The following is a 27,577-nucleotide window of genomic DNA, read 5'->3' as shown; positions in this document are numbered from 1 at the left end:
TGCCAAAGTCCCCATGAAAGCATATGACCTGATTCAAAAGAGTATGATTGCCATGCAAATAGAGTGTCCCACCAGATCCCCCAGTTTGCCCTCACCCTGGTCATTTACAAGCTGAACAAATATCTGAACTTCTCCTACTAGTACAAACTTCTTTCTACTATGCCAGAGAATCATTTCTTTGGGATTCACTTGAATTTCCTACAGTCTTTGAATTAGGGGTCTATGGACTTTTACGTGGCTAATAAGACTAGTAACCCTACCTCTGAAGAAGGGGATTAACCAAGATCTGTGTCCAGCCATAGCTGTTTGGTTTTATTTAGACTGTGATTCACTTAGGTCACTGGTGTAAGGGCTGTAGAGCCAATTGTGAGTGACCATGAGTGTGTATTGCTGGGGAGAAGACAGGGAGCTATAAGTGGAAGTCAGTTCACTCTAGATGCCTGTTGTGGATTTCTCAAAGAATCCAGACATAGAGATGCCAGAGTGCCACAAAAAGGCTCCAGCTGCATCCCCAGGAAGATGAGCCATGTTTGGGGGCCACATGGTATTTTAGACAACAGGTTCTCAACTAGAGCTTACATCAGAATCACTCACAGGGCTTGTTGATGCTCTGCCCTCCCATAGAAACACTGAAAATCAAGAAAAAAGAACAGAACCAACTATTAGAATTATGAAAATCACACTGGATGTAGTGGCATATGCCTGTAATCCCAGCAGCTTGGAAGGCTGAGAGCAGAGGATCGCAAGTTCCAAGCCTGCCTCAATGAAAGCAAGGCACTAAGCAACTCAGTGAGACCCTGTCTCTAAATAAAACACAAAACAGGGCTGGGGATGTGGCTCAGTGGTCCAGTGCCCCTGAGTTCAACCCCTGGTACCAAAAAAAGAAGGAAAAGTGTGAAACTATTGCATGGTTTTAAAGAGAAGTGTATCAAGATCAGATGTTAACTTTGAAAGGAACATTCTGGCTGCTGTGTGACGAGTGGACTGTAGGACAAGAGGAGAATCAGGGGAAACAATTGGGAGACTCCTACAATGAATGGTCCAGGCAAGTGATGACAGAGGCTTGGTCCAGGGCAGAGGTAATTGAGTTGATAATTGGAGATCCTTTTTATTGATTCAGTGAAAGAATGGATTTTGAGCACATAGTTATAGGGTGCAATAATTCTTACCCAACTACAGACTGCAGGCCGAACTTGCCCACTGCCTACATTTATCATGTTTTTTTGGACCACAGCCACACCAATTCATCTGTGCACCTTCTATGACTGTTTTGTGTGTGTTGTAATGGAGACTGTATGGGGTCCTCAAAGCCTAAGGTATTTACTGTCTGGTACTTTATAGAAAAAAGTTTGATGATCCCTGGTCTAGAATGATGACTTGTAGGTATCTGGCTTGTATGACCAGTGAATGGGTAGTCAATGTAAATAGAGGGAGAAGGCAGAGAGGGAGAGAAGGGAGTAGGGTTAGTAGCCTCCTGGGTGAAGAAGTTTGGTAATATGGGCGGAGTCAAGGATATGTGGAATGGCCCTAGATCACGGCAACAGGGGTGAGAGGTGTGACCACAGCATGCAGTCATGAAGAGGCAAAACGTATGGTGACAGCTCAGAGTATGGAATGGGAGGCTGGTAGAAGGGAAGAAGAGATTGCTTTTTGTGTAAACATCATTTTTCTCAGTGGCTTAGTTAGGGACATTTGGAAAAGTCACAAAGCAGGAAGGACCGGGATTAAACTGGATGATGAATCTGAATCCAAATCATAATGTTTACTGAGGCATTAGTACCTGCTAAGCTCTGTTCTAAGAACTTCATCTGGGCTGTGATTCCTCGCAATAATCCCAATAGGCAGTTGCGCTCCTTATAATCCTTCCACAGATGAGGAAACTGAGTCACAGGCAGGTGAAGCGACTTGTGACACTGACATAGCTAATAAGTAACAGGAGTAGCATTTGAACCCAGGTAGGACCCTCAGTTCTTAATTACAATATGAACTCAGATGAAGTAAAAAAGAGACCTAGCCTGGGGGACGTGAATGCATTCTGGAGAAAAACATCCAAACTATACTGGGGGTTTCACCTAGGAAACACGCCCTTGCCCTGTGAAGCAGTGTTTCAATAACAAGTGTCGAAAGCACAATGTTTAAGAGAGATTTGGATCAGAACCAGCATCAGTAAACATCAGTCTACCACGCAGCCTGCGCAGTGGTTTCATTAATGAGGTTCTAGGCATAAAGTTAGTTAGAAGAGATCGAAATAAAAACACAGACTCAGTTACCTTATTTCTATTGCTAGGTCCGAGATGGCTCCCCTCTCTGGTTCGCTCCTCTAAACTGCCCAGCAGGGCAGCAGGGATTACTCAGGGCTAGCAGGAGAGAGAGAGCGAGCACGCTGGGGACCAGCCTTTTATTGGGGAACAAGAGATTCAGGGGAGAATTCCATCCAATGAAGGTTGAGGGGGGGCTGCACTCCAAGGTCAGGGTCAGTGATTGGGTCCCCGGGGTCAGTGGTCAGGCACACCCCCACACGGATGGGCTCTCTCATCAGGAAAGGGTGGGGAAAACTTTGACTTTGCCAAAGTGCCTCAGGCCCTTAACGGGAGTCGCCCGATCACGTGTTAGAATGGCTTCCCACATATTCCTCCTTTTTTGTCTTAACAATGAGGCAGCGGTTCAGTCTCTGGAGTTTCTGGATTCTTGATTGGAAGACTCGCCATCCTATGATTACAATACAAAAGAGAATTAACAGCAAAGAGAATAATCCAATAATGTACCAAGTGGAGTGTTTAAGAATATTTCCAGGGTTGAATCCATTTAACTCCTTCAATATTTGGTTAGCCAAAGAAGAAGGATCTGAAAAATCAGCTCTATTCTTTTGAATGTCTTGGATATGGTGATGAAGTTCCAAAATATCCAAGCTATTATTACTATTTTGCCAAATACCCAATAAATGGTTTTTAACCTTCGCCTAATTCCAGAGAGAAGCATTGTACTTGGCAGCTATAACACATACATACTTATAATTAGCATGGCATTTAAGCCTTTCTTTAAATTTTAAGGCTGAAAGTTCATTACCTATGTCTATAACAGTCGCCTCTAAGGCGTTTAATTTAGTCTCAATCCTTTCATCAATATTTACTTGATTACACAGAGCCTTGGAAGTATTTTGAGCTAAATTATTAAGAAATTTTGCATGCTGAATATTTTGAGACAACGTCAGAGACGCAGAGACAGTTGAGGCAATAAATGAGACCAGTGCTAACACACCAACAATTATGACTCCAATAGCACGTTTAGGTCTTATTAGCTGAGCATGAATTTGCTGCAAGACTCGTAAACTAGCATCAGCATACCATGGCTCTGAAATATTAGCATGTAATAAAACGAAAGAGGGCTGATGAAGTATCAGCACTCCTTTTCCTCCATTATACCTAGTAATACAATTGGTTAGGTTGCATTTATTACATGTAATAACATATCTGTCACCTATCCATTTAACTTTTACATTTCCAATAATTAAAACATAAGGAGATTGGACACAAGCTCTTAAGCCATAGCAAGATCCCTCTTTACAGTTCTTGCCGACAAATTTTGGTAAAGGTTTATCTGTAAAATGTAAATACTCTGAGGCAGCGATTAAACGCCAAATATCTTTTTGAATACCTCCTTCACTATAAGTCAAAATATTATTAACAAATCCTGCAGGTGTCATAGCAGAATTTCTACGTAATTGTCTCTTATCAACTTTTGGAGACCAGTCTAAAATATACCCACTATCTTTAGACACCTTATGTTGTACAGGAAAGGTATTTACACAGTCCATCCATTTAGGAAAGGTGCTGATCTCAATTATAGAACTATTTGGACAGTGGGGTATCTGTGGAGGTTTTGCAGAAATGACTGGCTTGTTATGGGAAAGTCCCATCTTAATTACTGATCTAGTATTAGGTTTTAAGTCCCCATAAACAGAATTATTTGTCAATCTAGGTTTACTAATTGCTGTCTTTTCTTTGAATGATACTTTCTGACAGCCAGCATGTTTATCATGTGACCAACACAAAGGTAATTGGGCACTGTAGCCAGAATAATTAAATCTAGTCACATGATTGGGAGTAATATGAGTATCTGTAAATCCTCCCGTCATGAATGAGTCATTAGTAAATACTGGAATAGATTCTCCAGTCCACACAGCTGGGTGTACCAGGGGTGGATTTGGGAAATATGTCCAATAAGTTTCTACTTGATTCCCTTTTACCTGACAGCCCAGTAGGGCAATTACTGTCACTACCATCAAGACTAGGGTCCTGTTCTTTCCTAGGCGTCGAAGTATTTGGGAAGCCTGGGTTGCTAGCTTCTTCACGTCTTTCCACGAAATCAGCTTTTCGACTGGTTCAATCTGGTCTTTCTTCATCTTTTTCCGAAATCTCCTCCTTCTGGGTAGTGGCTCCTCCGGGTCAATCCTCAGTCGCTTGAATCTGGGTTCTATCTCCTCCATGTCTGATAGCACATCCAGGCACCCAAATAGGATGGAGAGAGCCTTCTGGGAAAATACAAGCATGGCCTTTTCCCCACATTATTACCGGGTCTGGTCCCTTCCACTGACCAGTCTGTAAATCTTTCCACAGAACTCTGCCTAAGGGGCCTGTTACTGAGGGAGACATCTGTCTCTCAGCAGCAGTGTGACCTTCTGAGTCACAGTTTAAAAAATTTAAAACAAACAAGGCATGATTAAGGCTATTTTGGGGAGTGACAATCCTATTCCCCCCTTTTAATTTTTGTAATTGAAGCTTAATAGATAAATGAGCTCGTTCCACAATGGCTTGACCTTGGGGGTTATAAGGAATTCCTGTTTTATGATTAATTTTAAACTCTTGGCAAAATTGTTGAAAAGAAGAGCTTACGTAAGCTGGAGCATTATCTGTTTTAATCTGCATAGGGCACCCTAAAACGGAAAAAGCTGCCAAGCAATGAGAAATTACATGTTGAGCATTTTCCTTAGTACGTGCTATGGCAAAAATAAATCTAGAATAAGTGTCCACTATGACATGCACATAACATTGTTTACCAAATTGAAGAATATGACTTACATCCATCTGCCATATCTGATTTGGTTTTAATCCACGGGGATTTACCCCTGATGGCAGAGATGGAGTGTGAATAACACACTTAGGGCATTGGCTTACAATCTGATGAGCTTGTTCTCTGGTAATACTAAATTTTTTACGTAAGCTAGAAGCATTTTGATGATGCAAGGAATGGGAAGCTAGTGCACAGTCATACGAAGACATCTGTTGACAAAAGGCTACTAACTTATCAATTTTGTCATTACCTGAAACTAGAGGTCCAGGAAGATTAGTATGGGCTCGAATGTGTCCTATGAAACATGGGTACTTTCGCATTAGCACTGTCTTTTGTAAATTATGAAATAATTCAAATAACTCCTGTGATGAATTAAATCCAATCATTGAAGTTTCAATATTTTTGGTAACTCCGACTGCATATAAGCTGTCAGAATAAATATTAATAGGCTCATTTGAAAAGTAATCTAAGGCACAGATCAGAGCTTGAAGCTCTGCTCTTTGGGCAGAAGTATAAGAAGTTTGTATTACCTCCGTGTGAACACGACTGAAAAATCCTGCCTTACCGGAGTTGGAACCGTCTGTGAACACCGATAAAGCTTCCTCTATTGGATGAGCTCGTACAATTTTTGGAAAAATGAGTGATGTTAACGATGCAAATTGTACAATCTTATCACGAGGATAATGGCTATCTATCTGTCCAGGGAAATCAGCAAAAGCTATCTGCCATGAATTAGAAGTTTGAAAAAGCCAATTAGTCTGTTGAACAGAAAATGGAATAATTATGATATCAGGCTCAGATCCAATTAATTGCAAAATTTTAGTTCTACCTTTAATTACTAATTGAGCTATAGAATCATGAAAAGGAATTAATGTTTTTTGAGGAGAGTGGGATAAATAAATCCACTCAATAACTCCTAATCTTTGCCATATGGCTCCTGTTGGGGTATGTTCAGTTGGAAATATTAATAAATACACTATTTCTTTAGGATCTATTCTAGTAAGCTGTGCATTTTTAATTGTAACTTCAACTTTTCTTAAGGCTGCCTTAGCTTCCAAAGTTAGCTGACGTGGAGAGGTTGGAGAAGGATTTCCTTGTAATATCTGAAATAAAGGACTTAACTCAGAAGTAGTTAGTTTTAAGGATGGCCTTAGCCAATTAATATCTCCTAATAGTTTTTGAAAATCATTAAGGGTACGTAACTCCTTAACTCTTATCTGAAGATTTTGAGGACAGATTGTACATCCTTGAATTATCTGACCTAAATATTGAAAAGGAGACAGCTTTTGAATTTTTTGAGGAGCTATACATAAACCCATTGCTGTAAGCGAAGTCTCTAACTGAGTAAAAATTTCTGAAAGTACCTCTGGATTAGCATGAGCCAATAATATATCAACCATAAAATGAATAATATATGCATCAGGAAAGCTATTTCTTATGGGATCTATCGCCTGGTCAACATATTTTTGACACAGTTTAGGACTATTACACATTCCCTGAGGAAATACCTTCCAGCAATATCTTTTAACAGGTTCCTTAAAATTAATTGCTGGGACAGTGAAAGCAAACCTTTCACAATCTTCAGGATGTAACCTTATAGAGAAAAAGCAGTCTTTTAAATCTATTACCATCAAGCTATAATCTAAAGGAATGGCTGTGGGGGAGGGAAGTCCTGGCTGTAATGATCCCATAGGCTGAATTGTATGATTTATTGCCCTTAAATCCTGTAGTAATCTCCAATTTCCTGACTTTTTCCTAATAACAAAAATAGATGTGTTCCAAGGACTAAGCGTTGGTTCAATATGACCAGCCTGAAATTGTTCCTCAACTAATCTATGAATTATTTTAAGCTTTTCCCCTGAGATGGGCCACTGAGAAATCCATATAGGCTCCTCTGTGAGCCATTTTATTTTTTCAGCTGTCTTAGGGATCGGGGAAGTACTCAGGGCCCCTAGTAAAAATTTTGATTTGGAGCATTTACTAATCTTTGTCGTGGAGACTGGCTTGTAAACAGATACTCTTCCTGAAAGGTCTCCTTATCATCTCCAGGAAAATACCTCTGATTAACTTCCTCAACTGACCTTATAGAATTTGGAGTAACTAATAATAATCCCATTTTGGCTAAAATATCTCTTCCCCATAGGTTAGCTTAAATACTCCACTGTTCCCATCAGAATCTTCCCAACAGAGATAGTTGGCACTTTGAGCAGGCTGTGAAACCTGTCCTATTCCCTCTAGGTTAGCTGGTGCTACAGGCAAAGGCCAGTTTCTAGGCCAAAACCTACTAGACAATACCGAGATGTCGGCTCCTGTGTTGATTATTCCTAGAAAATTTTTATTATTAATTCTAAGTTTTAATAAAGGGCGTTCTTGCCGTACTAACTGTGACCAGTATACTCTGTCCGGCTGTTTAGAAACTGAATCTACCGGCAGGTGCCTTTCTGAGACACAAGGCAATAATATTAATTGGGCAAAAGTACCCTTTGGGGTGAGTCTTAGGGGATAATTGGCTTTTACAGTAACATATAACTGTCCTTTAAATCCTAAATCTATCACACCAGGTATCACCTCAATGGCTCCCTTCAAATTATTTCGTCCCAAAATTAAACCTACAGTATTATCAGGAAGCGGCCCAAAAATCCCAGTAGGAATTTGTTCTGGCCCCATTTCAAGATTTAACTCAACTGTCTTTGAAGGTCCTAAGAAAACTGTCTGCGATCTCTGTCCTGGTCCCGGTAAAATTCGTGGGCTGCTCTGGTCGTGACGTCACACTCTGCGACCTCCCTTGGAATTCCCCATATTGTTGCTCGGCTCCTGCTAGGAGGAAATGAGGGCGGGCGAGAAGGCGGGCTGATCCGTGCCATCTGAATCCGCATGGAGCTGCGAGTTTAAGTTCACATTTCTAACCTTTGGTTTGGCCCTTAGTGCCTTTGTTTTTAAACGGCTTAAGGGAAAGGGAATTAACTTAGCCTCCGGCTGATTTTCCATTTGAATAGACCTAACAGCTCCTTGAATGCCTTTTAAAAGGTCCTCAGGGGGCCTCAAACTCTGGCCCATATATTTAAAAAGACAAACTTCTGGAGCTGCCCACGTTTTCTGTATTTTTTTTATGCCTCCAGGTAGTTCATTAGAAAGACAAACTTTCTGTAACTTCCTTCCTAATTTCTCCCAAGTAAGTAAATTTGGAGATTCCTGTTCGCAAAACCAAGGACAATATTCACCTACAATCTTTAAAAAGTGTAATAACTGAGTTTTCTTTATCTGTTTCCCTTTCTGATTAATTATACTGTCTAAAATAGTCAGGTACATTTCCTTATCAATAGAAGTTGAATTTCTCATTTTAATTAATTTAACGTCTCTTTCCTTCAATATCTCCAGGTACTTTTGTGACCCAAACGTCACCTCTTCCTTTATCTTTATATCTTTTTTCCTTATCTTTATAGCGCGCTCCCACTCAATCTAACTAATCTAGAATGCCCCCCTCGTGGGCGCCAAATCTACCACGTGGCCTGCGCAGTGGTTTCATTAATGAGGTTCTAGGCATAAAGTTAGTTAGAAGAGATCGAAATAAAAACACAGACTCAGTTACCTTATTTCTATTGCTAGGTCCGAGATGGCTCCCCTCTCTGGTTCACTCCTCTAAACCGCCCAGCAGGGCAGCAGGGATTACTCAGGGCTAGCAGGAGAGAGAGAGCGAGCACGCTGGGGACCAGCCTTTTATTGGGGAACAAGAGATTCAGGGGAGAATTCCATCCAATGAAGGTTGAGGGGGGGCTGCACTCCAAGGTCAGGGTCAGTGATTGGGTCCCCGGGGTCAGTGGTCAGGCACACCCCCACACGGATGGGCTCTCTCATCAGGAAAGGGTAGGGAAAACTTTGACTTTGCCAAAGTGCCTCAGGCCCTTAACGGGAGTCGCCCAATCACGCGTTAGAATGGCTTCCCACACATCAGCTCTCCTCAGATCTCACATTTCTCTCCCTCTCTCTCATCTCTATCTATCTATCCATCTGTCTATCTATCTATCCATCTATCTATCATCTGTTCATCCATCCATCTCCCTCCCTCTCTGCAGTTCTGGGGGTTGACCCCCGGGCCTGGTGAGGTGAGTGCTATACTGCTGAGCTACACTCTCAGCCCATCTTGGGGTCTATTGAATACCTGCTCCCCACCTTACAATACTGAAATGCATTTCTATCTTTTCCTTCTCTGAGCTGCTCCACTAACTTCCTTTTTTTTGTACTGGGGAGTAAACCCAAGGTCTTGTGCATGCTAGGCAAGTGCTCTACGAAGGTCTACACCCACACCCATTTTTATTTTATTTTGAAACATGGTCTCTATATTTCACCTGAACTGGCCTCAAACTTACCATCCTCCCTCAGCCTCCTGAGTAGCTGGGATAACAGGTGTGCACCACCATATCCAACTAATACTTTTTTTCATTAGGATCCCCAAATGCCAACAGTCGTCCTGAGCATACCAGCTGCTTAGTTCAGAAAAGCCCCTGTCTTCCTCACTAGACAGGCTGCCCACATTGCCACAATGGCTCCTCACATTATCTGCACTCAACCCAGATGGGCTGAGCCATGCCCCCTGCTGCCACCAGCTGTCCTCTTCCTCTCCACTTGCAGCACCATTGAGAGACCACCCAGACCAACGTCGAAAAAACCCAACCCTCCAAAGGAGATTTGAAATACCTTGCTAGTCTGGGTCCCAGTGGAAACCTCCACCTCCATTCCCCTCCATCACATTTACTAGTCCTTGTCAAACACATCCTGCCACCCCACCCCGCCACACACACCTCTTGGAAGCCATTAGCTGTCTTCTTTCAGGTCACTTTCCCAGTTACTTTCTTCTTTTTGTTAGATTACCTGGAATATCTGCTTCACCTGAGGCTCATTCTGCCTGCATTTCTAAAGCCTCCGTCTTGGCAATTGATCCCAGAACATCTTCCACCAGACGAAGTGCTTGGAATTTGGTCTGGCTTTGTCACATCTCTGTTTAGGTAGGAGGTGTAATCCTTTCAATAGTCTTGCCATCTCCTTCTCTTCCCCCAGGTCATCTGCTCTTCTACAAATTGGCCATGGTCAAGGGCAAGACTAAACAGAGTTCTTTCTGCTCACATATATAGGGGCCAAGTGTCACTGCTGTCATCACCAGCCTTGCCTGCCTGCCTACCTGTACTGAAGCCTCTTCAGGAGGCCTGGTGTAAAGCACATATCCTAATTCAACATGAATCACATTCGTAAATTTAAGATTCTGAATGTGGATCCAAAACACAACCTAACAGAGGTTTGTAAGGGATGGTAAAACTTAGCAGCAGCCTGAATTTTTTTTAAAAAAAAAAGTTTGAGGGGATTTTTTTTAGTTTTGTTTGTTTGTTTGTTTTTGTTCTAGGGCTTGACACCAGGGTGGCATAACCACTGATCCACATCTCCAGCCCTTTTTGTATTTTATTTAGAGACAAGGCCTCACTAAGTTGCTGAGGCTGGCTTTGAACTTGCAATCCTCCTCCTGCCTTAGCCTCCCAAGCCACTGGAATTATTGATGTGCATTGTCTCAGCTGGCTTGAGGGTTTTAATGACAGGATCCTGTGCAGTGTGGTGTGGATATCAAAAAGCAGTGAGAACATATCTGTGTGACCAGAAGTTTGTTACCCATAGCAGGTAATATGGTGGATTGCTCAGACATGACAGTACATGATGTTATGACCACATTGGATACTGAAATACCGAAATCAGCTGGGAATGGTGATGCATGCCTAAAATTCCAGCTACTCAGGAGGCTGAGGCAGGAGGATTGCAAGTTCAAGGCCAGGCTAGACAACTTGTGAGACACTATTTCAAAATAAAAAAAAATGGCTGGTGAGGGGCTGGGGTTGTGGCTTAGTAGAGTGCTTGCCTAGCACATGTGGGCACTGGGTTGGATTCTAAGCACCACATTAAAATAAAGATATTGTGTCCACTTACATCTAAAAAATAAATATTTATTTTAAAATGGCTGGTGATGAAGCTCAGTCATAGAGTACCCCTATTTTCAATCCTTGGCAAAAATTATTGAAGTTATTTCATATTGATTGACATGTAGCAGCATCCCCATATCCTCCAAGGGCCTCCTTTGGTATGCCAATGACTCCCTGGACCCTGGGTCTCTCCACCATTCAGAAATAAGAGGGTCAAAAGGAAAATTGCATGTAAATGGAGGGAGACCCTCATTGCTATACAAAATTACATATAAGAGGTTGTGAGGGGAATGGGAAAATAAACAAGGAGAGAAATGAATTACAGTAGATGGGGTAGAGAGAGAAGATGAGAGGGGAGGGGAGGGGAGGGGGGATAGTAGGGGATAGGAAAGGTAGCAGTTAATAATAGGGCATTATGTAAAAATGGGGAGGTGTAACTGATGTGATTCTGCAATCTGTATTTGGGGTAAAAATTGAGAGTTTATAACCCACTTGAATCTAATGTATGAAATATGATATGTCAAGAGCTTTGTAATGTTTTGAACAACCAATAAAAAAAATCAGAAAAAAAGGAAAAAAAAAAAGAAATAAGAGGGTCAGTGTCAGCCCTGATAGAAAACGTATAGCTTCAACTTCAGTATTTAGCCCATACTGATGGGTAATGTCCGTGCTTTAATAGGTTATTAAGTATGCTGATATGCTAAATACTTGCATCGTCACCCCTCTATTCCATCCTGATGAGACAGAACACACCAGTGGAAGCTGAGAGCAATAATCAGGAAAGTCGCTTTACAAAAAGCAGCAATAAAAGCAAACCCTGTACTAAGTGCTTTATATGCATTATATCATTTAAGCCTCATTATGACTCTATGAGGCAGAAACCAATATTGCTTCTTTTTATGCTGGAGAAATTGAATCAAATTGAAATGAAGTGACTTGCTCAAAGTTTCACAGAGTGGGATTCAGACCCATGCTACCCAATCTTCCAGCATAAAAAAAATCAATAGACATGAAATAGATAAATGGCTACCCAGGATCTGGGTACTAGGGAGGAATGGCTTACAAAGAGGTGTAGGATTTCTTTAGAGTTGGAGTGAGGACAGTTTTCTAAAATTGACTGTAGTAAGTGTTGCCCAACTCTGTGAATGGACTAAAGGCATTGGATTGTACCCTTTGAATGAGTGAAGTGGATGGTGCGTGGATAATGTATCAATGGGGGGGTCTGGCTGGGTAGTAGGAATAACAGAGTAAGCCGTGTTCATCTAAGTGGAGGATGCTGCCAGGAAGAAGGAGCATCCTGTCTGGATGGGGGTCCTGAGGGCAAAATTTAGGTGAGTAGGAGGAAATCATAAGGGCAGGCCTGGCTCACCAGCAGGAAGAACGTTCCAGCAAGTGGGTTTCTGTGCCCGCAGAGGCAGGGAGCCTGCAGGTGCAGCCCAGTTCACTTGGGAGCTGGGTGGGGAGTGCTTGGCAGGAAGGCTGGGGAGGGGAGTTCCACGGCAAGTGGAGAAGGGAGGAAGGGGTGATCAGAGGGATCTTCTACCTGTGTCTGCTGAGGGCCTGGAGGGAGAAGGACTGCAAAGTGGCTGAGATGGCTTCTCCAGCCCTTTGCATCTGACACTGGTGCTCTGAGTGGGCCCTGTCTGCCAGGTTGCAGTCCTACCTATTATCCAGGTGGCCAGGAGGAGCCTGTGGGGCTGAAGATGGGAGTTTGGAACCTGTCTCCCTAAGACATGGAGTACTTCTTCAGCAGCAGTTAGAGTCCCAGTTCCCATGCTGGCCCCTTCCCCTGCACACTGTCATAATTCTGAGGTCCAGTCCTGAGAGCAGAATGGGCTCAGTAAGGCGAGGACTTTGGCTCTTGGTGTTATTGCCTCTGATTAAATCTGGGAAATCCTGTTCACTTCATGGGGCTCTTCTCTGGGTTCTTCTGGAGTGTGCTGTGTTGTTGTGGATGTGGGAGAGGCGAGCAAGAGGGGGAATGTCCTTCAAGAGTCTGGGTGCCTGATCCTATTCAGTGGCATCTCAGGCCATGCCACCTGGACATTCCTAGTCCCTCCCTGCCTGGGGTATGACCAGTCAGCATCATGTCCCCATATGTGTAGAAGATAGGCACCACTGTGCCGTGACACACTATAGCTGAGTGGTCCTTGTTGATGCCCCTCGATTGGGAGTGGCAGCTGATTCAGAACTGGCACTGAGGGTGGGGAAGGGAAGGTGTGAGCTTCCTGTCATAGCCATTCAGAACCCTGGAAACAGACTCCAACCCCTGTTTGTATGCAAACCCACAGGACATTTTGCCTCATAGTCTGGCCTGTGAGTCACGTGTGGCAGAATCACTTATGTTCCTTGTGAGAAATGCACTTGTCCAGGCCCCATCATAAATCAAATAAACCCAAATCTCTGGGAATGTGCATGCATAACAGGTTCTCTAGGTATTCTGAAAGAATGCTGAAGCATGGGAAACACTTCTGTAGGTACCTAAAGCTGAAATTTGAACTTTAAGGACCTTCTTACTTCTATTCCCTGTCTCCCATTGTTGCTGATAGGAAAACAAACCCCACAGAAAATAAGTGAATTATCCAAGGTCACATAGTCCTCTAGAGACAAATCCAGAGAATTACTCTTGGTTCTGTTTTCTGGCCTAGGTATACTCTTTTATCAATAGAGTATCTATCCATTTTCCAAACCTTTGTTTGATCAAAGAGCAAAAGTATCTTGAATAGGGATATATTATAAGTATTTTTTCAGGAAACATTTACTTTAGGTATATATGTGTGTGCATGTGCTTCTGTTTGTTCTGAGATGTAATGAAAAATGTATTCATTTTGGTGAGTCACAGACAAAAACATCTATAAACTGTTACTCTACAAATACTTTGCTGAATTGAACACCTTCCACCTTACTAGAGATAATGCCAAAATTGCTCTGTAACACAATTGTACCAAATCACATTCCTGCCAGCAGTATAAGATAATGACATATGTTCTTTCTCACTTTAAATTTAGTACAGACTTCTATTGTACTGCCAATCCAGTAGATGTGGAATCATATCTTATGTGATTTTCACTTGCATTTTTTTTCTGATTTTTATTATATATATTTATATAATTTTTGTTATTCAGGGTTTGCCCACTGTGAATCATCTGATCTTATTCCTTACTTGTGTGAGTGTGTGTGTATATATATATAATTTTATATAATAACAATGTGTACAATACAATCTTCACAACAACTCTCTGAAAGAGCCAGCTATTTAGATGAAGAAGATTGGGAGAAACTTTGCTGAAAGTCACCCAGCTAATGGTGTGTTGAACTAGTATTTGAGTCCAGATCTAGAGGCACCCTAAATCCATGGCTTTTGTTTTATAGCGTGACAAGGCCCAAGATCAAGTTATAAAAAAGAGAAAGGGAAAAAATGCTTCAAACATGTAACCATAAGTCATGGGTCTAATTAGGTTTTATACAATTAGCATAGAGTATTTATTTACTTAAGTCCTCATAACCATCTGTGAGGTAAAATATATTGTTTCCATTTCATAGGTGAGGAGACTCACTCCCCAAAGAAGCGAAGAAAATTGCCTTGGAAAGGTTAAATTGCTGCTATTAGAGATAGGCTTACAGCCAAGCATAGATCTATCGAATTACAAAGACTATGCTTAGGATCCATTGTGCCAGAACCGCCATCTTGTAGTGGTCCACCAAAATGAGGAACACAAAGGGGAAGAGGAGAGGCACCTAATGGATATGTGTTCTCTAGACCTTTTAGGAAATGCAGACTTTCTAGGTGCGGTGGTGCATGCCAGTAATCCCAGTGGCTCTGGAGGCTGAGGCAGGAGGATCACAAGTTCAAAGCCAGCCTCAGCAATAGCGAGGTGCTAAACAACTCAGTGAGACCCTGTCTCTAAATAAAATACAAAATAGGGCTGGCAATGTGGCTCAGTGATCGAGTGCCCCTGAGTTCAATCCCTGGTACCAACCCCTTGCCAATGCAGACTTGTTCCTTTAGCCATGTACATGTGACTCTAAAATAAAGGTGATATGTAAACATCAATAGAATTGGTGCTGTTTATAAAGGGATGCCCCACAAATGTTACCAAGGTAGAACTGGAGGTCTATTATGTTACCCAGAATGCTGTTGGCATTGCTACAAACAAACAAGGGCAAGATTTTTGCCAGAGAATTAATGTGTGTATTGAGCACACCTGAAAGCCAAGATACCTTCCTGAAAGGCATCAAGGAAAATGATGAGGAAAAGAAGGAAGCCAAAGAGTACCCGAGTTTAACTGAAATGCCAGCATGCTCCACCCACAGCAGCACACTTTGGGAGAAATAATGGAAAGAGACTGAACTTCTGGAACCTATTCCCTATGAAGCATGGCATAATAGGTGTAAAAAATAAGACCTCTGGGCTGTAACAACAAAACAAAATCTCCATGCCTGGTGGCACATGCTTGTAATCCCAGTGGCTCAGTAGGCTGAGGCAGGAGGATCTCAAGTTTAAATCCAGCCTCAGTAACTTAGTGAGTCCCTGTCTCAAAATAAAATATCAAAAAGGGATGGGGATGTGGCTCAGTGGTTAAGTGCCCCGGGTTCATGCCCAGTACCAAAACAACAACAAATGACCACCCGATCTCCACCATCACAAAAAATACAAAAATCTTCAAACCAAAGTCTATGCTGTTCCATAAGCATGTTGCCTGTCCATAGATATTCTTGTTAGGAGGTAAAGGCCTCCAACAAATTAGGCCAGACTCATCATCTCTTAAAACCCAGTCTTGATCCCCCATTCTACCTTCTCTCCAGAGCACCAACAAACTTGGGCAATGTCAAGTCTATACCTACCATCTATCTGCAGAATCTTGGCCTGAGGCAGCCTTAACCACAGGCCCAGCCATGGAGGATCCTATTAAAGTGGTTAGAGTAGAAGAACTCCCATAGATTCATCTTTCACTCTCTCAGGTTTCTCTGATGAAGCCCATTCAACACTTCTCATGGTAAACCAGAAAATTCAAAGTTGGAGTTCTCAAATCACCTGCAAATTTAGAAAACAAACCAAAATCCCTGTAACACCTTGGGCCCAGTATGTCAGTATGGCTGGGGATGATACCAAACATCCAGAATAGTTGAAGCTCCCCTGGTGATTCCAGTTTACAGTCAGGATTGAGAACCCTGGGAAGTCATCTTCTTTAAGCCCCAGCAGCCGTACTCACAGTGATTTCCACATCGGAGTAGCCCTAGAAAATCCTCAGAAAACTCACTCATCCTACTCCCGCTAGAGTGTCCACATTTGAGTCTGGACCCAGGAGTGTGCATTCTTAACAGTCATCTCAGATATTTTCTCTTTGAGTCAGCAGAGGGCACATTTGGGAAATGCTGCCTTCAGAGGCATGGGAGTGAGGCGGAAGCAGGAGGACTCTGTCCCTTTAAGGTCTGATTGAGGGATGGCCTTTACCACAGCTGTGAGGCACAGCAGATCCCTTCTCCTTTCTTTCTCCTTCTGGATGGGTGAGGGAGGCCGTCCTGCTCCTTGACTTTGGCCTCTTAAAAAGAGAGTGGGATGGGCATGCTGCCTTGCCCCACCTCCTCTTTCTGCTCATTTTGATGCTGAGAGGTCAAGTTAGGAGACAGACTTTGGCCTAGGAGGTCATCTTGGGAAGCAATATAGGGCCTGCCTTTCTTTTATTCCTGGTCCCATCCTTGGTCCTGGAGCCTGGATGTGGTTCCTTACATGAAACAAAGGGATCAGAGTGACGTTCTTCAGGGTTGGGTTAGAACTCTATGCTTAACACCAAGCCTTTCAAGATGGTCCTCCCCAGCACTCTTAGAATACTTCTTTGGAGACTGGTGCTTTCAGTGGAGCATGGGGTCCAATGGAAAAGGGAGACCATCCCTCTGTCACCGCCCTGCCCACAGAAACCCCTACCTTGCCACTGTTTCAGGAGCTGATAGAAGAAGCACAAGGCAAGCAGCAGAGGCAGCCACAGCTCCAAGGGCATGGGCTACAGTACATGCTGGAGTTGGACCAGTGTTCAGCTGACCCCCATGGACAGCCTAGGAAGATGACACCATCGGAGCCACCATGGTGAGGCTGGTGAGGCCTTTGGCCCATGTAGCAAGGCCTAGAAGAGGTGAGTTCTCGTGTCCCCATTCCACCCTAGAGTTGGGAGAAGAACAGAAGAGTGTAGAGAACAAGCAATGTGTGGATTTACTGTCAGGCCTCATTGCCTGGTACACGTAGGCTTCATTTCTTTTTCTTTGTTTTTGGTTTTGTTGCTGGAGTTTGAACCCCAGGGTGCTCTACAACCAAATCAGTCTCCAGCCCTTTTTGGGTGGTGGAGGCTACCAGGGACTGAACTCTGAGCCACACCCCCAGCCCTATTTTGTATTTATTTTAGAGACAGGGTCTCACTGAGTTACTCAGCGCCTCTCCATTTCTGGCTTGAACTTGCCATCCTCCTGCGTTAACCTCCCAAACTGCTGGGATTATAGGCATGCACCACCATGCCAGGCTCCAGCCTTTTTATTTTTATTTTAAAATTTATTGATTTATTTATTGGTACTGGGGGTTGAACCTAAGGGTGCTTAAGTGTTATACCGATACCAAGACCCTCAAATAACTCTCAGACCACACATTGGCATTCCAATTAAGCCTTTATTGCTGGCCAGTGGCGGACACGCTACTCACTAAAAGCAAGATAGAGTGGCGCACCCCCTTCAGTTTGGCCTCATATTTAAGTCAAAAAACCACAAAAGGGACATTTGGGGGTTTAGTCAATGCAAGCAAGCCAAATTACAGAAGCGGGAGATTGCATTCAGGTGGTGGGAGGCTTAGCCAATCAAAAGCCCAGTTACCCAGTTACAGAAACAGGAGCCCAGTCATCCCAGTTACAGAAACAGAGCCCAGTTAGATAGTTCCGTGTTCTTGAGGGTTCAACCAAAGGAAAAAAAAAAAAAAACTTGCCCCAGTCGTGACCTTTCTAGTTGGCATGGCTGTTTCACAAAATGGAGTTAATAAACAAAATGGAGTCACTATAGTCACGACTTCTGGTTCATCATATTAGCACTGAGCCGCATCCCCAGCCCTTTTAGAGACAGGGTCTTGCTGATTTGCTTAGGGCCTTGCTAAGTTGCTGGAGCTGGCTTTGAACTTGCAGTCCTCCAGCCCCAGGCTCTGGAGCTGCTGCAATGAGAGGCATGCACTACCACACCTGGCTGATTTTTAAATTTTGAGAAAGGGATTCACTAATTTGCTGAGGGTCTTGCTAAGTAGCTGGGGCTGGCCTCAAACTTGTGAATCTTCTGCCTCTGCCTCTTGGGTCACTGGGATTCCAGATATGTACCACCTGGTTTTGAAAGGATGGCAAGCTCAGGAAAGCTGGCTCCAAGCCTATTTTCCTTTAGGGCCCCAGCTTCAGAACAGTATAGCTGGGGGCTTTCTGAAAAATCTTTTCCATTCCCCACAACAACTGAGTAATGTGTTAGCCACTTTCCTTCATAATAATCTTATTGCTTGTTATCTCTGAAGACTGTAATTGAGCTGCATTTTTGTGGAGGGCTGTTTATGTGGTGGCTTGCTCTTAGAAGGCAAATAGTACAGGATGCTGTGTTGGGGAGACTTATAAGCCCTCAGAGTGGATGAAAAAACCTAACACCTGAGGATATGAAGCATCTGTGACAGTATTTAATTAATGACAGCCAGTACCACTTGTAGTTGTGGGGCAATTGACCATTTTAGAGAGAAGAGAACTATGGCATGGAGAGAGAAAGCAACTGCCAAATGTCACACAGTGGGTGGCAGAGATGGAATTTGAGCTCAAGTCTGATCCTAAAATCTGTCTATAACTTTTTAAATCTTTAAATGCAGTATCCCAAGTGGCCAGGAAATTCTCCTATTTGGGCCATGGTGCTACTTTGTGATTTTGGCATTAAATATGCTTTGAGATTTTCTTTGTCCCCATCATGCTCAATTCTGCTTTGAACATCTGCATTAGACATTCTTCCAGGACAGCAGAGGGTGTGTAGGGTTCTCCAGGGAATGTAGGCAGCCATCAACTTCAAGGAACTCTTGAGAACCTGATGAGATTAATCTGGGGTTTTTCACTAGTCTCCAATGAAAATGGACAAAATTCCCACTCTCCTTCCAAGTAAAACAACCAATACTCTCCTAGTTATCTCTTACCATGGGCTTTTTGTGTGTCAGGCATTGCAGAAGATGCTGTACAAAACTATCACCCTTAATCCTTGCCATTACCAGATGAGGTTGGTACTTATTAACATAAACATTTTATAGATGAAGAAACTGAGGCTCAGTAAGTTCACCAATGTCACACAGCTAGTAATTGTTACAGTCAGGGGTCAAACCTAGGCTCTCAGGCCCCAGAGCCTGTGCCTTGAATCGCCATGCTGTGCTGAATTCCCAACAGATTTTAACTGAGCACTAGGCATTATATCTGCCTTGAGTATATGCAGGCAAATAACTACTTTCCTGATTTCTAGGGGGTTCTGATACAATAGAATGGGTATATAAATAATCACATAATATTACAAGTGCTTAGAAGAGAAGAAATGGCACAGGGCTGGGGATATAGTGCAGTTGGTAGAGTGCTTGCCTCATATGCACAACACCCTGGGTTCAATCCCCAGCACCACACACACACACACACACACACACACACACACACACACACAGAGAGAGAGAGAGAGAGAGAGACAAATAGCTCACTGTTTGGAGCAGGGAAAGGGAAGCAGAGAGAATGTTGGAAGGCCTCATTGAGAAGGTAATATTTAAGCTGGAACTTGGGAAAGGAGGAGTACGAAGATTACATTGGCAGAGAAGTTCATCCTGATTTAGGAAAGAGAAAATAACTTTGTGGGAGGAAATTCATTCAACAAATATTTTATTAAGCAACTACTGAGGTTGGAGCATGCAAATGTGATGTCTTGGAGCATGTGTTCTGGTGGGGAGATAAACGTGCAAACAGTGAAGTTGCAAATTGTGGCAAATGCTGTCAAATGATGAAATAGGTTATGATTGAGAATAGCAACGAAGTCATCTATTTCTGTGGGGTTATGCGAAGGTACCTTTGAAGAGGTAACATTTGAGCTGAGGCCTATTAAGAAGGGAGACATGAGAAGAGTGGAGAGACACCTGACTTAGGTTTAAGGTACAATGTGTGCAAAGGCCTAGAGGGAAGAATGTCCTATTTGTGGCTGAGTCTAGAGAGTTCTGCAGGGAATGGCAGGATATGAGGCTGGTGAGAGGTGGGGTCAGAGGCCCTGAGAAGAGCCCCAGATTCCTTTCCTATCTGCAGCACAAAGCAGACCAAGTCAAGTTCCCACTGATGACATGAGGCTGAAAAGGAGGATGCCTACAATTAGGCACATATCCCAGGCCGACTAGGAAGCATACTGGTGTCTTAGGGACTCTGGAAAGGATCCAGAAGCAGATGACAGGTTCAGTCACACAGGATGTATGAGTAATTCCTTTCCCTGAAAAGTTCTGAGCAGACCCTTCCTGGCTCTGAGCCTCAGCAACCCCACGCTGCTTCAGGAAACTTGTGAGGTCAAGGTCTGAAAGGAAAGGGCAGTTCTTCACTAGACAGCCTGCCAGAGTTTGGGTTGGGTCCCTTTTCAGGCAGGGTGGAGCAGGTGTATGGGTGGGCCTCTTGGAAAGATTATTGTAAGATGGGAGTGTGGAATAACTTAAGAAAGCAAATACACGCCTGGCTAGCGAGTGCCCCAATCCTGAGGGTGTGTTAAGCATGAGTTAGAATGCAAAGTTTTAAAAGTATTCTGGAACATCAAAATATTAAAGAGTTATGTTAAATCCCCAGCACTATTACAACCCCAGACTTGTGGATTCAGTGGAGGAGGAAGGTTAGATGAATAATATGTAAATTAACATGGAAATACTACTCAGATGTTTGTAAAGGAGAGAGAAGACCTTTTCCTGAGATGACTGGTTTTGTAGTCTTTGCTCTTGACCTTTACCAGGAGGGGGAGCACAAGTTGGGAACTCTGCAGGCCCAGCCTTCCTACCCTTTGGCCACTGGGTGTCAGCACAACAGTTTGGATTAAATCTCTCAATTGCTAAGGGGCATGTGGTTTTTAATAGACTTTCCAGCAAACAAAATATTGGTGATCAAGACCTTGTTGAGATGGTATTTAGAGAAGTGTTGGTAAAATGAATGGGGCGAATGGAGAGCAATTTCTAGAAAGGATTGGAAAAGGGATAAATGGGGAGTTAAAGGAGAAATGGCCAAAAGATACATAAGAAGCAATTAAAAAAAAAGTTTTTGTAGTTGTAGATGGACAGAATGCCTTTATTTTATTTATTTTTATGTGGTGCTGAGGATCGAATCCAGTACCTCACACATGCTAGGTGAGCACTCTGCCACTGAGCTACAGCCCCAGCCCAAGAAGCAATTCTTGAAGTTGTTGGAAGACAGAAATGGCAAAAATAGCTGTCCCCACTAGTGATATAATTATTTTGTGGTGCCTAGGTCCTGGATTTAAAACAATGACAAAATAGCACCCAATATTGAATTGTTGCCCCAAACCTGCATCTGTATAGTGATATGAAATAAGGACTCTTAAAAATATTTTAAACATTTTTATTACTTATAATTATACATGACAGTAGACTGTGTTTTGGCAGAATATACATACATGAAGTACAACTTATTCTATTTGGGTTCCCACTCTTGTGGTTGCACATGATGTGGAGTTTTCCTGGTCATGTATACAAATGCAAGGCTAGGACAGTTATGACCAACTTTCTACTGTCTCTCCTATTCCTCTCCTTCCCTTCCTTCCCCTTTGTCTAATCCAGTGGACTTCTATTGTCCCCTTCCCAACCTCCCTGTGGGTTAGCATCCACAAATCAGAGCCAATCCCAATAAACCAAAGGTCACATGTTCTCTCTGAAATAAGGACCCTAATCCATGTATGTTTCAACATGTCTTTTAGTCACCTTTAGTAGTCATTAATATAATTGATCTTCTAAACTCTTGTATGCTTGAGTTTTTCCCCCTCAGTCTAGAAGTGTAAAGTGATCTAAAAGTGAGACAAATTTCTTTTTTTAGTATTTTCTTTTAAATTTTTATTGCTACATTAAAATTATACATAATAGATTCATCATGGCATATTTTACATGGACATAACATAATTTTATCAATTTCATTCAGAGTACTTCCTTTTCCCTTATCTCCTCCCTCCCCTGACCAACTTCTTCACCACTGGTACAATTTTTTTTCTTAATGGAAACAGACTTGAGTTCAAATTTTAACTTTACCACATACTGGCTATGTGTCCTTTATGGTTTGGTTTCTATGGTGCTCGGATTGAACTCAGGATCTTACATATGCTAGGCAAAAGTGCTCTCCCACTGAGATACATCCAGCACTTGGGTGTGTGGTTTTTTTTTTAACAATATCTTTATTTTATTTATTTTTATGTGGTGCTAAGGATCGAACCCAGGGCCTCGCACATGCTAGGTGAGCACTCTACCACTGAGCCACATACGCAGCACGGGTGTGTGTCCTTTGACATAGCTTCTTGAGCCTCAATTTCCTTGTCTGCAAAATGGGATAATAAATATCTCATAAGACTATTGAGGATTCAAGTGTTTATAAATATAAAGCATCTCGTACATTCATAAGTGTCCATATTCAGGCAAGACACTAATCCCCTGACCCTGTTCTGCCTTATGTGTGCAGGTTCCTGCCATAGGCAAACCCTAGACTTTCCTCTCGGACCAAAGCAGGAAGTGTACCAACTGGTCAGAGCCACTGTGGTTTATCATCAGCAACTCGACCTAGCTCACTGTCATTTGTCCTGCCATGTGGAGCCCTGGGCCCCACAAACCCCAACCAACCACTTTCCTTCAGGAGGAAATTCCTCAAAGCCTTCTCTGATGTGTAAGCTTGGACAGAGATGGACAGCACACAGCACATTCAACAGACACTCTGGAATCGCAAGAATCACCGGGTCCTAAGACTCCACTTCATGTATAAGCAGGAAAAAGGTAGCGAGGTTCCTGGGATCCAATGGATTGGCACTTCACCTTTGGACACTGCCTTTGTGCTACTGTATTTCAATGACACTCATAAAAGTGGCCAGAAGGCTGAACTTCCCAGTGGACTGGAGGAATTTTTGGCAAGGGAATCTTCTCTTTTGCGGAGGGTCCGGCAGGCAGGCAGCATCGTGTCTAGGGTTTCTGACTCTTCCCAGGAACATTATGGGTCTGCAAATAATCAGTCTGCCAATAATCAGTGTTCCCTTGGTCCTTTCAAAGTCAGCTTCCAGCAGCGGGGCAGGGATCATTGGATCATTGCTCCTTGTCACCACACCCCAAACTACTATAAGGGACCCTGTCCTCGGGTGCTACGCTATGGTCTCAATTCCCCCAATCACGCCATCATTCAAAACCTTGTCAATGAGCTGCTGGACAAGAATGTCCCTTGGCCCTCCTGTCTACCTTATAAATATATTCCCATGAGTGTCCTTCTGATTGAGGAAACTGGGAATATTCTGTATAAGGAGTTTGAGGATTTTATTGCTCAGTCTTGCACATGTAGATAATAATGAAGGAACAGCTAGCTCAGGCTGCCCATGTAATTGTAGAATGGCTGAAAATATCAATGTGAAAGATGTATGTGATCTTAAATCTATAGGTCCTATCCCTTGACCTAAGTATTGTTTCTTTAGTTTCTTCCCCCATTTGTAATCTATTCCATTGATAATAACTGTGCTGATACCAATTTGACCAGTACAATTTGACCACTAATCAGAGCCCTTACTGGGTAAGATGGTCCTTTGGAGATGTTCTATTTTGTCTTTTTTATTGTGACGTTTTCAAGTCACTGGCCCAAGCTGGTAGAACTTTGTAAAGTATCCCACCAAAGCCTGGGAAAGGTGGACATTTGCTAGTGTTCAGCTTCTAAGGCTCTGGAGGATTTGGAGTGGTATTAGTAGCCTGAGATTTTTTTTTCATCTCAGTAGCTCCCATGCCCCTCCAGACTCAGGTAGGTGTCCACTTTGGGTTCACATAGCATTACATGCTCTCCCTTACTATACACTAGTGTAACTGTCTATTGCGAAAAGGATGGAGCTCACGGATACAACATCTTTGTTGGTATGTGGTGCTGAGGATCGAACCCGGGCCGCACGCATGCCAGGCGAGCGAGCTACCACTTGAGCCACATCCCCAGCCCAGGATGGAGCTCACTTTGAGGGGTTTTACCTGTGTCATACCCCTGTTCTCTATTGCCAGATCCCAGTACCTAGTAAGTCATTAACGCAAACACAGAACACAATCAATACTTTTTACAGAGTGGGAAATCCAACCCAGGTCCTCATACGTGCTAGACAAGTGGCCTACCCCTGAGCTTTATACCCCACCCAACAATGACATTTTTGTGTTCTTCCTGATACAATAATTTAATGTTTGCATAGTTCACTAATTTTTCATTGCAATAAGTGTAATTTATGCATATACTTTGTACATAAATTAAGATGATTAATATTTGTGCCCATTTCAAAAGGATGCTGCAAATTTCAATAGAATGTGACAGCTATGTTACTGAACAAGGCAGTTTGTGAAATCCTATGTACTTCAATTTGAACTGAGAGGAGATATGGGTTTTCAGTCCAGTCATTTTCCCAGTCTGCCTGGATTATGCACAAATACATAACAGGCCTGAAGACAAACCTTGGTTATAGGACCAGATCCTGAGTTCAGTCTCTTGGTTCTTTGCTATTTGCAGAAAGTCCTGATCTCCCAGCCTTGAGTCCTGAATACCTGTGGAACAAGCTGTTTATGGAGTACTCAGTTGATTGGTTATTCCTATTATCCATTAAGCCCAGACTCATCAAAACCCCCAAGGAAATCTCTGGCTATTAGTTTAGTTGAGGTCTCCCTCAAAATCTCATGTGTGAGATTTAGAAGAGAAATGTTTGGGTTTGGAGAAGAAATGACTGGGTTAGAAGAGCCTTAACTAAATGACAACCATAGGCTGGTAGGCCGGTGCCAGAGGAGGTGGGTCCCTGGGGCATGCCTTTGGGATATCTATTTGGTCCTTGATGAGCAGAGCTCACTCTCCTCTGCTTTCTGGTGTGATGTCTTGAGCAGCCTCATTCTGCCACACTTTCATGGTGATATTCAGCTGTCCTTGAGCTCTGAGGAACACAGCTGGAACACAGCTGGCTCTCTGTAGATCAAGGCCTCTAAAACCGGGAGCCCCCAAAGAAACTTTTCCTCCTCTAAAATTGTTCTTGTCAGGTCTTAGTGATAGTGGCAAAGCAGCTCACTGCAACACTGGAATGTTGAATGGGGTAAGTGGTGACTGAAGTGATGGATTCTCTTTTCCTTTTGAAATACGGCTTTAGCTCAGCGCTGTTTCTCAAATCTGAAGAGATCTCTGCTTTAAACCTTCCTCTGAGAGGAAGGAGACATACATGGTAATAGAGGAGTGTGTGTGTGTGTGTGTGTGTGTATGTATGTGTGCATGTGTACTGTGGGGGCTCTGTCTGTCCAGAGAGATTTAGTCCAGAGGAGGAAAGCAGGAAGCCAAATCCAACAAACTCAGTGAACAGGCCAGAATGCCATTTGATGCATGGAAGCAAAAGGAACAAGCATTTGAACTTGCTTCTCACCCTGGAACCTTGGGACAAAGTTGAGGAATCGGGCAAAATTTATCTTCCATTCCACCATATACCATAAAAGTGTCCTCATTAGGTACACAGTTCAGTTTTTAGAATATTCAGAGTCATGCAAATATAATCATAGCTGGCATTAGACATGTGCCATCATACCTGGCATTCCATAGGAGCTTAATTCTGTTGATATCTTTGCTGCACAGAAGCTTTTTAAATATACTATTTAGTTTAGGTGGACACGATACCTTTGTTTTATTTTTATGTGGTGCTCCAGATCAAACCCAGTGCCTCATTTGTGCCAGGTGAGTTCTCTACCATCGAACCACAACCCCAGCCCCTGCACAGCAGCTTTTTAGTGTAACTTCATTTATCAATTTTTGCTTTTGTTGTCTGTGCTTTGGGGATCGTATCCCAAAATTCATTATCCAGATGAACATCATGGAGCGTTACCCAGAGTTTCTCATAATAATTTTACTTTCAGGTCTTAGCACTTTAGTATGGTATGAGATAAGGGTCTAGTCTTATTCTTAAGTGTGTGATTATTCATTTGTCCTAACACCATTTGAGGAGACTGGTGAAGGCGATCCCCCACTCACTGTCTTGACAGGGTCACAGTGAGAAAAAGTGTTGGCAAAGCCACTCTCCCACTGTCTTGACAGGGTCACAGTGAGGATGAATGCTGGCAAAGCCACGCTGGTTGGTGGGTAACGGAAACCATGAGACCCTTTTTTATGTAATTGGGACTTTGCATTTTCATGCTTATGTTTCCCACAGGAGGCATGGGCATGTTAAATGCCAAACAAATTAAATTTCAGATGGCTAGAACATAACAGGTAGTTCATGCCTTGGAGGCTGTTCTACTACCCCCCCCCCCCGGCATATCAAGGACAAAGTAGAAGGCTATTCTTCTATCTTAGTACATTGTGGACAAACCTAATAACGGACAATAATCATCCTCTGAAAGGTCATGAGAACTAGTGCACCTTGACTGAGAAACAAGGAAACTCTTTGAGAACTAGTGTACCTTGACTGAGAAACAAAGAAACTCTTTGAGAAAGCAGCTCAACCAGTTTTATGAGAATAAATTTAGGAATTAATTAAAATAGCTTTATAAGACACAGTTTTAAAATAATGTTAGAAATATTATTTTATTTAGATTCTTAAGTTTAGAAATTCTTAAGTCTTTAGTTGTATAGATTTCTGATATGTTTTAAGGATGATTCATAAACTTTAGGGTATTTTAAATATAAGATTTAAAGGGACTTTTTTAGATGGGAATTTTAGATTAAAAATAAAGTACAAGTGTACTTTAGGTTAATGATTGGTTAGGAGACTTAGAGTCTGGTTATGTAGTTTGGCATTAGTTAATAAGAAAATAACATATCTTGGGAAAAATAGTAAATCTTGGGAAAATCTGAAGGGTGTAAATTGGTGACATGTTTTATTGATGATTCTGTACTTTTGATGATTGTATGGCTGGGGGTCATATCCTGGAAGGATGTAGATTGGTGTGCTCTCAATCATGGTTAAGGAAATGTCATGTCTTGGCAAAGTTTTAAATCATATAATTAATGACGTATTGTGAATCTATAATGATGAGAAAAATTGTAATAAAAGGGGGACCCAGAGAAAGCTGCTTTAGCTCTCTCTCTGAAGATTGCTCAAACGGAACGACTCCTGTCTCATCTTTTTGCCGACGCCACTCATCCTTCAGGACTCCCTGGACCCCGCTAGGGCAGGACCCCGGCAGGAGACGATCCTTTTATCTTTGGGTGTTTGGAGCACCTTTGTCAAAAATTGATTGTCTCTAAACATATGGATTTATTTAGAGGCTCTCTATTCTTTTGATTTAATCTGTGTCTGTTTTTATACCACTGCCATAGTGT

At 42.6% G+C, this 27,577-nt stretch overlaps 1 long non-coding RNA gene and 1 pseudogene across 2 annotated transcripts; one reads left to right on the top strand and one right to left on the bottom strand.

The window, feature by feature from the left end:
• Positions 1-2,271: 2,271 nt before the first annotated feature.
• Positions 2,272-8,982, bottom strand: LOC144371750 (uncharacterized). 2 transcript variants are annotated; one of them, XR_013431844.1, is made up of 2 exons: positions 8,660-8,982; positions 2,272-2,709 (listed from the first exon to the last, which is right to left on the bottom strand). It is a non-coding gene; the product is annotated as an uncharacterized LOC144371750 (long non-coding RNA). The 2 variants fall into 2 exon arrangements; XR_013431845.1 differs by lacking the exon at positions 8,660-8,982 and adding an exon at positions 4,247-7,657.
• Positions 8,983-16,528: 7,546 nt separating this feature from the next.
• Positions 16,529-27,357, top strand: LOC101963570 (bone morphogenetic protein 15-like; annotated as a pseudogene).
• Positions 27,358-27,577: the final 220 nt, after the last annotated feature.

The sequence above is a fragment of the Ictidomys tridecemlineatus genome, chromosome X (genome assembly GCF_052094955.1).
Source record: "Ictidomys tridecemlineatus isolate mIctTri1 chromosome X, mIctTri1.hap1, whole genome shotgun sequence".
NCBI lineage: Eukaryota > Metazoa > Chordata > Mammalia > Rodentia > Sciuridae > Ictidomys > Ictidomys tridecemlineatus.
This window is presented reverse-complemented; position numbering and strand designations above follow the sequence as displayed.